Source organism: Mercenaria mercenaria, chromosome 1 (genome assembly GCF_021730395.1).
Source record: "Mercenaria mercenaria strain notata chromosome 1, MADL_Memer_1, whole genome shotgun sequence".
Classification (NCBI taxonomy): domain Eukaryota; kingdom Metazoa; phylum Mollusca; class Bivalvia; order Venerida; family Veneridae; genus Mercenaria; species Mercenaria mercenaria.
The window spans coordinates 91,926,347-91,932,647 of record NC_069361.1 but is presented as its reverse complement, the minus strand read 5'-3'; positions in this window follow the sequence as shown (position 1 = coordinate 91,932,647).

The window sequence follows — 6,301 nt, the reverse complement described above, 5'->3', positions numbered from 1 at the left end:
CTCAGATATAAGATATAACCGTATTTGAGAGCTGCAGACGTAGACATTTCAGAAATATTTTCAAAATAAGTTTCGTGTAATAAATGTTGTTTCTACGGAAGCGTGAAAGGGCCATCAGACGCTAATACGTTTTAGTACGTTAAGGCTGCGGTAAGGATATAAACAATGTGACCCCCGGGGCGGGGCCGTATTTAACCCTAGTGCGATAATTTGAACAATCTTGGTAGAGGACCACTAGATGATGCTACATACCAAATATCAAAGCCTTAGGCCATGTGGTTTTGTACAAGAAGATTTTCAAAGTTTTCCCTATATAACTCTATATAAACCATGTGACCCTCGGGGCGGGGCCATATTTGACCCTAGGGGGATAATTTGAGCAATCTTGGTAGAGGACCACTAGTTGATGCTACATACCAAATATCAAAGGCTATGTGGTTTTGTACAAGAAGATTTTTAAAGTTTTCCCTATATAACTCTATATAAACCATGTGACCCCCGGGGCGGGGCCATATTTGACCCTAGGGGGATAATTTGAACAATCTTGGTAGAGGACCACTAGATGATGCTACATACCAAATATCAAAGCCCTTGGCCATGTGGTTTTGTATAAGAAGATTTTCAAAGTTTTCCCTATATAAGTCTATATAAACCATGTGACCCCTGGGGCGGGGCCATATTTGACCCTAGGGGTATAATTTGAACAATTTTGGTAGAGGACCACTAGTTGACGCTACACACCAGATATCAAAGCCCTAGGCCCTGTGGTTTTGGACAAGAAGATTTTTTAAAGTTTTTCCTTTCGGTTGCCATGGCAACCAGAGTTCTGCATGGAATTCAATTCTTTGAACAATTTTGAAAGGGGGCCACCCAAGGATCATTCCTGTGAAGTTTGGTGTAATTCTGCCCAGTGGGTTTCAAGAAGAAGATTTTTTTTAAGAAATGTTGACGGCTGGACGCCGGACATTGAGTGGTCACAATAGCTCACCATGAGCCTTTGGCTCAAGTGAGCTAAAAAGTTCCCATCCATTTACTTTCTCTATAGTGGCAATACAATTGTTGTTTTGGAATATAAGTCTCTGAAAATCAAATACGCTAGTAAATGTCAAAAAAACATTATTAAATCAGTTGGTTTTATAAGAAAGAAAGAACAACCAGATTTAGTGGTGGTCAGCCTAGAGTGAATCTAGAAAAACAGCTGCCACAGTTGTAACACAAAGATCAAAATGGTAATGACATAGCTCTTTATTTTTCATGTATAAATAAACATTTATTATCCACAATTATTCAATAACATTTTTCTAAAATGAAACAATAATACTCAGAAATGACAAACAAGACACAAGAACATAGTATATTACAGAGTAAAGAGTTTCTATAAAGGCAGTGGCTAGGGGTCTGGTAGCCAGACCTGTAGACCCGCAGTCTAGAAGTTCGGTAATCAATATAAATACGAAGAATGGTATTTAGAAAGAGGAAGCGATCATTTAACTATGAAAAAAGGAGATGATATCAAAAGTTTGCTTTCATTTTTTTCTGTCATTTAAAATACATTGCAAAAGACTGGAAACAGATGTATTTGTAATTCTTAAATCCCAAGGAAAACACGATCGCCAATTCGATAAATTACTAGTAATTAATACTTTGACCGCCGGAATGCAAGTTTTTATAAAATCTGTGTTTTTTCTCGGGACTGAAAAATTAAAATAATAAGCTTAATGCTTTTAGACATGGATTGTGCTCATAAATTGGTTGTGTTAGTGCTTGCATAAATAAGAGTGACTAAAGGAAATCGTTTGGTTAAAATTTCATATTCAATGTGCCTCTAACTCGAGTGAAAGCTATTTATAAATAAAATACTTACAAAAAAACAAAACATGTAATAACGGCAAATCTATGACAACTAACCACAGCTTTTCCTAGCAATTACCTTATACACTGGAAACACAATACAGAATAGTGCATGTATGTTGACTGCCGGACCTCTAGACTCCGGGTCTGGAAATACGGTTACCGGACCCCTAGCCACTTCCTTCTATAAACATCAACAGAGTAAGAATAAATTTCTTCAAATCTGATTCTACTTCAAAATCAATTTCCGTATTTTCAGTTTAAATTTTCATGATAACCTGGAATGGTGTAAATAGCAGTCTCTTAGGAAAGTGTGATGTAAATTGGGAAAAAAACCAGTGATAAACATACAAACGAAGAAATCGGTTAAGTCACAGATGCTAGAACATAATTAATCCAGAAAAAACTTCATCTGAGCTAGAACTTTTCATAAGTATTATTTCTATAAAAGCCACATGTGATTTAAGGAAACTATTGAAATTTTATAAAATCACTGCTTTTTCTTTCTATTCAAAATAAGTGCAATTTCTCCTAAGATTGGAAAAGCAAAACTTGCAATAATTATATATAATTTCACTGTAACAGTTGTGTGAAACAGCAGCAAATTAAAGAAAGACAGGAAAAGTTTATGCATATCAAGCTTTGCTTTTTGCAGAGAACTTTCTATATATATATACATTCAGTGATAGTGTATGCTAGAAAATTTAAAACAGTTTGCAATAACTCAGTTAACTGCAGAGGTGAGAATACATTAGTCTGAAAATAAGTCCTTGACTTTCTAGTACTAGACGCAGGTAATGATTGATGTCTATATTTCATAACAAAATTCATAAATCTTTCCAATAATTATTTTACATCCACAAGCTAAATGTCAATCAGTTTTCAAGGTGGCATCCATACAGCCTGCAATTTAGCAACATACTGTCAACACATGCTGTTGCCAATGAACTTACAATTACTATAGTATCAGCACATCTGAAGCATTTGTTATCAATGCCCAACAAAATGGAAATTCCAATTTGTAATTTTTGCACAGTTTGACAAAATCACTTTATTTTAAAAATGTGCACATATATTCAAATAGGCAGATTGTTAAATACTTTAAAATCATAAAATAATGTAACATATTTAATTTAATCGACAAATGAAAACAAGAGGGCCATGAAGGCCCTGTATCGCTCACCTGACCTATTGACCTAAAGATCATCAAGATCAACATTCTGACCAAGTTTCATTAAGATATGGTCATAAATGTAGCCTCTAAAGTGTTAAAGCCCCAACTTTTACTACCCTGGCAGTAAGTTTTGTAGGAGGAGCCTATCAAATAACAACGCTACTCTAGGCTGTCTGTTAGCTAAAAATAGCTCACTTTAAATGATTCACAGGCAAATGTAAACAATGGTCAGTTGAAGAAGAAATTTGAACTAGTTTGCATGTTTTGATGGTAAAAAACTATTATTATCCATATTGTGCATCCATATCAGTATCAATCCTATGAAAAATTGAGTCAAGACTAGCATTCCTGATTTTTAATCTTGTTTATGTAAATTTAACAATGAAACTCAAAATCAAACATTCATTTAACTAAAATTCTGTCATTGTTGGCTGGTCCATTAATGGAGATAACCTAGCAATAAATGTAGAAATAATAAACTTTAAGTCTGGGATGCAGAACAATAAACACAAATTAGCAAGTGCTGCAGCTGTGATAAGGACTAATAAAAATGATAAGCTATTTGAAATTATATTTATCACTGTATGTCTGTAATTAGTAGTTCCCTATTTCTTTAAAACATTTTTATGATATGACATATAAAATATAACTGTAGAAATGACTATGATATTCTATTTGGTTTAAAAATTCAAAATTACTTTCTGGAGAAGTTTTGCAATGCACTCTAGCTAGGTGTTAATTCCATTGATACGAAGCCTTCTGACGATCAGGTTTGTTGATAAAATTAACCACGTGGGAATTGTTTACATTCTCTGTTCCTCTAGAGTTCATGACCTCATTAGCTCCTCCCGGCAAATTCAAATTTTTGGCAGTTAGGTTTAAATAATTTTTTGAAACTATACTTCAACATTTTTTGTTTTAAAAAATAAAAACACCAATTGATAAAGAATATTTCAATGTGTATTTATGCAATTTTTCATAACTTTTTATTCAGTGGTTTATTTAAAATTTTGAAAAAGGGCTCTCTGATGTGAAACATGCATAATTTATATAAAAACCTGCCCCGGCACCATCTTGTGGCTTTTATATGGCAGTTGGGGGTTTAACTAGCTTTTCCTTTGATTTGACCCGGTGACCTAGTTTTTGCCCCCACATGACCCAGATTCGAACTTGACCTAAAGATCATCAAGATTAACATTCTGATTAAGTTTCATGAAGATACAGTCATAAATCTGGCCTCTAGAGTCTTAACAAGCTTTTCCTTTGATTTGACCTAGTGACCTAGTTTTTTAACACACCTGACCCAGATTTAAACTTGACCTATAGATCATCAAGATTAACATTCTGACCAAGTTTCATTAAGATATGGTCATAAATGTGGCCTCTCTAAAGTGTTAACTAACTATTCCTTTTATTTGACCCCCGTGACCTAGTTTTTGACCCGACATGACCCAGATTCGAACTTGACCTAAAGACCATCAAGTTTAACATTCTGACTAAGTTTCATGAAGATAAGTCAAAAATGTGGCCTCTAGAGTGTTAACAAGCTTTTCCTTTGATATGACCTAGTGACCTAGTTTTTGACTCCATCTGACCCAGATTTAAACTTGACCTAAAGATTATCAAGATTAACATTCTGACCAAGTTTCATTAAGATATGGTCATAAACGTGGCCTCTACAGTGTTAATTAGCTTTTCCTTTGATTTGACCCGGTGACCTAGTTTTTGACCCGACATGACCCAGATTCAAAATTGCCCTAAAGATCATCAAGTTTAACATTCTGACTAAGTTTCATGAAGATATAGTCATAAATGTGGCCTCTAGAGTGTTAACAAGCTTTTCCTTTGATATGACCTAGTGACCTAGTTTTTGACCCCACCTAACCCAGATTTGAACTTGAGCTATAGATCATCAAGATTTGACCAAGTTTCATTAAGGTATGGTCATAAATGTGGCCTCTAGTGTAAACTAGCTTTTCATTTGATTTGGCTTGGTGACCTAGTTTTTTATCCTACATGACCCAGATTCAAACTGGACCTTAAGATCATCAATATTAACAATCTGACCAAGTTTCATGAAGATACAGTCATAAATGCAGCTTCAACAGTGTTAACAAGCTTTTCCTTTGATTTGACCTGGTGACCTAGTTTATGATCCCAGATAACCAAATATCGAACTCGTCCAAGATTTTATTAAGGGTAACATTCTGACCAAGTTTCATTAAGATTGGGCCAAAAATGTGACCTCTATAGTGTTAACAAGCTTTTTCTTTGATTTGACCTGGTGACCTAGTTTTTGACCCCAGATGACCCAATATCGAACTCGTCCAAGATTTTATTGAGGGTAACATCCTGACCAAGTTTCATTAAGATTGGGCCAAAATTGTGACCTCTAGAGTGTTAACAAGCTTTTCCTTTGATTTGACCTGATGACCTAGTTTTTTGACCCCAGATGACTTAATATCGAACTCATCCAAGATTTTATTGAGGGTAACATTCTGACCAAGTTTCATTAAGATTGGGCCAAAAATGTGACCTCTAGAGTGTTAACAAGCTTTTCCTTTAATTTGACCTGATGACCTAGTTTTTGATCCCAGATGACCCAATATCGAACTCGTCCAAGATTTTATTTAGGGTAACATTCTGACCAAGTTTCATTAAGATTGGGTCAAAAATGTGACCTCTAGAGTGTTAACAGTCAAATTGTTGACGACGGACGGACGGACGGACGGACGGACGACGGACGACGACGGACGCCGACACAGGGTGATCACTAAAGCTCACCTTTGAGCACTTCGTGCTCAGGTGAGCTAAAAATCCAAAGTCTATAATTTTTTTTATCAAATAGATTTTGACAATCTATGCAAATACCGCTGGACAGAGTTTGACATGAAGGTTTAAGCTGAAGACATAATAGCAATATAACACATAGCTTCTCTTGCTCAAAATTTCAGAATAAATATTTATATAAAAAATCCTTTTTTTCCCCTTATAGTTAGTTTATTCTTTACAATAATAGTTCTATAGTCAGTTTTCTTTCAATTACAACATATTTAAAAAGCATAAATTTCACAAGAGCTGTAAAAGACAAAAATTGTTATAATTTTCAAAATACATCAATATTTAGAATAAGATGAACTATCCTTGAAATTAAGCATCAATTATTTGTAACCTGAAACTGATGTGCATTAAAATGATACCATCTAAACGGTCTCACATTTGAACTATTATGGTTGGCTTCCATGGTGATAAAACATTTCTCCTGCAACATGTTAA